The sequence below is a fragment of the Oncorhynchus mykiss genome, chromosome 13 (genome assembly GCF_013265735.2).
Source record: "Oncorhynchus mykiss isolate Arlee chromosome 13, USDA_OmykA_1.1, whole genome shotgun sequence".
NCBI lineage: Eukaryota > Metazoa > Chordata > Actinopteri > Salmoniformes > Salmonidae > Oncorhynchus > Oncorhynchus mykiss.
Window position 1 is genome coordinate 48,017,826 of NC_048577.1, and position 7,351 is coordinate 48,025,176.

Consider the following 7,351-nt stretch of genomic DNA (forward strand, 5'->3'; position numbering starts at 1 on the left):
GACAGGCTTCCCACTACGTTAGGATCCCTCTCCACTGCATTTCTAACCGGACACAGAAGGTGGGCGGGCGGGCGGGCGGGCGGGCGGGCGGGCGGGCGGGCGGGCGGGCAGGCAGGCAGGCAGGCAGGCAGGCAGGCAGGCAGGCAGGCAGGCAGGCAGACTGACTCTATTCCTTTGGAACTTTTGTGAGTGTAATGTTTACTCTTCATTTTATATTGTTTATTTCACTTTTGTTCATTATCTATTTCACTTGCTTTTGCAATGTAAACACATGTTCCCATGCCAATAAAGCCTTTCGAATTTAATTGAATGGAGAGAGAGAGAGAGAGAGAGAGAGAGAGAGAGGAACACCTGCAGCAGTGGCACAACCTCGGCACCATCACCAGCCTTCAATACGTTTCACACACAAACACATAATGGCACACTAGCACACACCTGCTCACACTAGCTCACACAATCTCACACCAACTCACAAGATCTCATACTAGCTCACACGATCTCACACAATCTCACACCAACTCACACAATCTCACACAATCTCACACCAGCTCACACGATCTTATACTAGCTCACACTCATCCACACATGCGATCTCAAATGCTGTCTTCACAGACAAAAACATAGGCATTCTCATAGGATATGAGACTTGGACCAGGGAGAAAATGTAACCTAGATATAGAGATGCATCCCGTATCCTCTCATCCATTCCATTTCATTTGGACTGATTTGCATGCCAGACAGATGCTGGCTGCTGTTATTCAGACTGACTGACTGACATTGACTAGGTTTATTAGAGAGCCAGGCCGTCAAACAGCTGGGGCCCCTTCTTTGAAGGTTACTGTGGCAATCTCCCAGAGTGCTCCACACCCGACATGACATCCCCCTGGGCTGCAGCCCAGTGTCCTAATCTCTACCTCCCTCTCTCCCTTGCTCATTGCCTCCTAAACAACAACACCACTCAGACGTAGTGTACACTGCCCTTCCTCCTACATCTCTGCTCTGTACAGCCATTTCCTCTGAGATAGCCAGGCCTCATTTCTCTGAGCTGATATTAATCTGTTGTTGTGTTTTCTGAACACTGTGTTACTCTTTCAGGGCTTTGGAAATGAGCAGAGGAAGATTGATGGGGTTATGTAATTAGGCCCTCTCAAATGGAGAGTTTGATTGGCAAGGTCAATTAGTCAGGGCCAGCGCGGTGGCAGTGTTTTCAAAATGCCTATGTCAAATCAAATCACATTTCACTTGTCACATGCTTTGTAGACAACAGGTGTAGAATAACAGGAAAACGTTTACTTACAGGTCCTTTTATAACAATGCAGAGTTAAAGACAAGATACAACATTTTATTAAAATTTTTTTAAATAGGAACACAATGAATAAATACACAGTGAAAAACGAATACAAATAATGAGTCAAAAAACATGGCTTTATAAAGGGAGTAGAAAATAACATGGCTATATACAGGAAGTAGAAAATAACATGGCTATATACAGGGAGTAGAACATAACATGGCTTTATAAAGGGAGTAGAAAATAACATGGCTTTATAAAGGGAGTAGAAAATAACATGGCTATATACAGGGAGTAGAAAATAACATGGCTTTATACAGGGAGTAGAAAATAACATGGCTATATACAGGGAGTAGAAAATAACATGGCTATATACAGGAAGTAGAAAATAACATGGCTTTATACAGGGAGTAGAAAATAACATGGCTATATACAGGGAGTAGAAAATAACATGGCTATATACAGGGAGTAGAAAATAACATGGCTATATACAGGGAGTAGAAAATAACATGCCTATATACAGGGAGTAGAAAATAACATGGCTATATACAGGAAGTAGAAAATAACATGGCTTTATACAGGGAGTAGAAAATAACATGGCTTTATAAAGGGAGTAGAAAATAACATGGCTTTATAAAGGGAGTAGAAAATAACATGGCTATATACAGGAAGTAGAAAATAACATGGCTATATACAGGGAGTAGAACATAACATGGCTTTATAAAGGGAGTAGAAAATAACATGGCTTTATAAAGGGAGTAGAAAATAACATGGCTATATACAGGAAGTAGAAAATAACATGGCTATATACAGGGAGTAGAAAATAACATGGCTATATACAGGGAGTAGAAAATAACATGGCTTTATACAGGGAGTAGAAAATAACATGGCTTTATACAGGGAGTAGAAAATAACATGGCTTTATACAGGGAGTAGAAAATAACATGGCTTTATACAGGGAGTAGAAAATAACATGGCTATATACAGGGAGTAGAAAATAACATGGCTATATACAGGGAGTAGAAAATAACATGGCAATATACAGGGAGTAGAAAATAACATGGCTTTATACAGGGAGTAGAAAATAACATGGCTATATACAGGGAGTAGAAAATAACATGGCTATATACAGGAAGTAGAAAATAACATGGCTTTATACAGGGAGTAGAAAATAACATGGCTATATACAGGGAGTAGAAAATAACATGGCTATATACAGGGAGTAGAAAATAACATGGCTATATACAGGGAGTAGAAAATAACATGCCTATATACAGGGAGTAGAAAATAACATGGCTATATACAGGAAGTAGAAAATAACATGGCTTTATACAGGGAGTAGAAAATAACATGGCTATATACAGGGAGTAGAAAATAACATGGCTATATACAGGAAGTAGAAAATAACATGGCTTTATACAGGGAGTAGAAAATAACATGGCTATATACAGGGAGTAGAAAATAACATGGCTTTATACAGGAAGTAGAAAATAACATGGCTATATACAGGAAGTAGAAAATAACATGGCTTTATACAGGGAGTAGAAAATAACATGGCTGTTTACAGGGAGCACCAGTACAGTGTCGAGGTGCAGGGGCACAAAGGTTATTGAGGTAGCTATGTAATGTACATACAGGTAAAGTGACTAGGCAACAGGATAGATAGTAGCATCAGCATATGTGGTGAGTGTGAAAGTGTATATGTGTGTGTGTGTGTGTGTGTGTATGTGGTGTCAGTATGCATGTATGTGCATGTTATGTGTGTGTGGGCGTATGTAGTGAGTGTGTGTGTGTGTGTGTGTCGGTGTGTGTGTGTAATATTATTTTTGAGAGGTTAACTGGCAACCTGCCATCATAGAGTTCAACATCAGAAAACTATTTTTCCACTGAACCATAGAACCGCAGGGATCCCCCCAAATCTGACGGGGTCACAAATTACCAGTAACAATCCCCAACCTCTGGAGGCACCCATTTCCTTCTCTTTTACACCAAACAGTGACTGTATGTCACGCCCTGGCCTTAGTTATCTGTGTTTTCTTTATTATTTTGGTTAGGCCAGGGTGTGACATGGGTGATTTATTGTGTTTTGTCTTGTCTAGGGGTTTATTCCATTTATGGGGTTGTGTTCAGATTAGTTGTCAAGGAAAGTCTATGGTTGCCTAGAGTGGTTCTCATTCAGAGGCAGGTGTTTATCGTTGTCTCTGATTGGGAACCATATTTAGGCAGCCATATTCTTTGGGTATTTTGTGGGTGGTTGTTCCTGTCTCTGTGTTTTGCACCAGTTAGGACTGTTTCGGTTTTTCCACATTTTCTTATTTTGTATAGTGTTCACGTTTTCATCTTTCATTAAAGATGTTTATAAATAACCACGCTGCATTTTGGTCCTCTCCTTCCCAGGAAGAAAACCGTTACACTGTAGTGGGTCCTAAAACAACAATGTTCTGAGCTATGTGTGATTAAAGCACCCCACCCAGTACAGTATGTTATGGGAACACAGGAAATGTTACGGTGCGTGAATGAGGACCCAAAAGCGAATTAACTTAAACAGAGCTTCTTTAATTACCAAACATAGGTAGGCTCAGACGGACCGGCAGATTCCGACAGGACAAGACAAGGTTACAGCAAACATGACGACAGTCTGGTTCAGGCATGAAACACAACAAACAAGAATCCGACAAGGACAGGAACAAAAACAGAGAGAGATATAGGGGACTAATCAGAGGGAAAAGGGGAACAGGTGGGAGAAGGGGTGACGAGGTAGTCAAGAGGAGACAAGGAACAGCTGGGGGAAAGCGGGGGAGAAAAGGTAACCTAACAACGACCAGCAGAGGGAGACAGGGTGAAGGGAAAGGACAGAGACAAGACACAACATGACAGTACATGACAGTACCCCCCCACTCACCGAGCGCCTCCTGGCGCACTCGAGGAGGAAACCTGGCGGCAACGGAGGAAATCCTCGATCAGCGCACGGTCCAGCACGTCCCGAGAGGGAACCCAACTCCTCTCCTCAGGACCGTACCCCTCCCAATCTACGAGGTACTGGTGACCACGGCCCCGAGGACGCATGTCCAAAATTCTACGGACCCTGTAGATGGGTGCGCCCTCGACAAGGATGGGGAAGACGAGCGGGGGCGCGAAGGACGGGCTTGATGCAGGAGACATGGAAGACCGGGTGGACGCGACGAAGGTATCGCGGAAGAAGAAGTCGAACTGCGACAGGATTAATGACCCGAGAAATACGGAACGGACCAATGAACCGCGGGGTCAACTTGCGAGAAGCCGTCTTAAGGGGAAGGTTCTGAGTGGAGAGCCAAACTCTCTGACCGCGACAATATCTAGGACTCTTAGTTCTACGCTTATTAGCAGCCCTCACAGTCTGCGTCCTATAACGGCAAAGTGCAGACCTGACCCTCTTCCAGGTGCGCTCGCAACGTTGGACAAAAGCCTGAGCGGAGGGGACGCTGGACTCGGCGAACTGAGATGAGAACAGCGGAGGCTGGTACCCGAGGCTACTCTGAAAAGGAGATAGCCCGGTCGCAGACGAAGGAAGCGAGTTGTGGGCGTATTCTGCCCAGGGGAGCTGTTCTGACCAAGACGCAGGGTTGCGAAAAGAAAGACTGCGTAAGATGCGACCAATAGTCTGATTGGCCCGTTCTGCTTGACCGTTAGACTGGGGGTGAAAGCCGGAAGAGAGACTGACGGAAGCCCCAATCAAACGGCAAAACTCCCTCCAAAATTGAGACGTGAATTGCGGACCTCTGTCCGAAACGACGTCTGACGGAAGGCCATGAATTCTGAAAACATTCTCGATGATGATTTGTGCCGTCTCTTTAGCAGAAGGAAGCTTAGCAAGGGGAATGAAATGAGCCGCCTTAGAGAACCTATCGACAACCGTAAGAATAACAGTCTTCCCCGCTGACGAAGGCAGTCCGGTGACAAAATCTAAGGCGATGTGAGACCACGGTCGAGAGGGAATAGGAAGCGGCCTGAGACGGCCGGCAGGAGGAGAGTTACCGGACTTAGTCTGCGTGCAGACCGAACAAGCAGCCACGAAACGACGCGTGTCATGCTCCCGGGTGGGCCACCAAAAACGCTGGCGAATGGAAGCAAGCGTACCCCGAACGCCAGGGTGGCCGGCTAACTTGGCAGAGTGAGCCCACTGAAGAACGGCCAGACGAGTAGGAACGGGAACGAAAAGAAGGTTCCTAGGACAAGCGCGCGGCGACGGAGTGTGAGTGAGCGCTTGTTTTACCTGCCTCTCAATTCCCCAGACAGTCAACCCGACAACACGCCCCTCAGGGAGAATCCCCTCGGGGTCAGTGGAGGCTACTGAAGAACTGAAGAGACGAGACAAAGCATCAGGCTTGGTGTTCTTAGAGCCCGGACGATAAGAAATCACGAACTCGAAACGAGCGAAAAACAGCGCCCAACGCGCCTGACGCGCATTAAGTCGTTTGGCAGAACGGATGTACTCAAGGTTCCTATGGTCAGTCCAAACGACAAAAGGAACGGTCGCCCCCTCCAACCACTGTCGCCATTCGCCTAGGGCTAAGCGGATGGCGAGCAGTTCGCGGTTACCCACATCATAGTTACGTTCCGACGGCGACAGGCGATGAGAAAAATACGCGCATGGGTGGACCTTGTCGTCAGAGAGGGAGCGCTGAGAAAGAATGGCTCCCACGCCCACCTCTGACGCGTCAACCTCGACAACGAACTGTCTAGAGACGTCAGGTGTAACAAGGATAGGAGCGGATGTAAAACGATTCTTGAGGAGATCAAAAGCTCCCTGGGCGGAAACGGACCACTTAAAGCACGTCTTGACAGAAGTAAGGGCTGTGAGAGGAGCTGCCACCTGACCGAAATTACGGATGAAACGACGATAGAAGTTCGCGAAGCCGAGAAAGCGCTGCAGCTCGACGCGTGACTTAGGGACGGGCCAATCAATGACAGCTTGGACCTTAGCGGGATCCATCTTAATGCCTTCAGCGGAAATAACAGAACCGAGAAATGTGACGGAGGAGGCATGAAAAGTGCACTTCTCAGCCTTCACAAAAAGACAATTCTCTAAAAGGCGCTGGAGGACACGTCGAACGTGCTGAACATGAATCTGGAGTGACGGTGAAAAAATCAGGATATCGTCAAGGTAAACGAAAACAAAGATGTTCAGCATGTCTCTCAGGACATCATTGACTAATGCCTGAAAGACAGCTGGAGCGTTAGCGAGGCCGAAAGGAAGAACCCGGTATTCAAAGTGCCCTAACGGAGTGTTAAACGCCGTCTTCCACTCGTCCCCCTCCCTGATGCGCACGAGATGGTAAGCGTTACGAAGGTCCAACTTAGTGAAAAACCTGGCTCCCTGCAGGATCTCGAAGGCTGAAGACATAAGAGGAAGCGGATAACGATTCTTCACTGTTATGTCATTCAGCCCTCGATAATCTATGCAGGGGCGCAGAGACCCGTCCTTCTTCTTGACAAAAAAAAACCCCGCTCCGGCGGGAGAGGAGGAGGGGACTATGGTACCGGCGTCAAGAGCTACAGACAAATAATCTTCGAGAGCCTTACGTTCGGGAGCCGACAGAGAGTATAGTCTACCCCGGGGGGGGGTGGTTCCCGGAAGGAGATCAATACTACAATCATACGACCGGTGTGGAGGAAGAGAGGTGGCCCTGGACCGACTGAACACCGTGCGCAGATCGTGATATTCCTCCGGCACCCCTGTCAAATCACCAGGCTCCTCCTGTGAAGAAGAGACAGAGGAAACAGGAGGGATAGCAGACATTAAACATTTCACATGACAAGAGACATTCCAGGAGAGGATAGAATTACTAGACCAATTAATGGAAGGATTATGACAAACTAGCCAGGGATGGCCCAAAACAACAGGTGTAAAAGGTGAACGAAAAATTAAAAAATAAATGGTTTCACTATGATTACCAGAAACAGTGAGGGTTAAAGGTAGCGTCTCACGCTGAATCCTGGGGAGAGGACTACCATCCAGGGCGAACAAGGCCGTGGGCTCCTTTAACTGTCTGAGAGGAATGTCATGTTCCCGAGCCCAGGTCT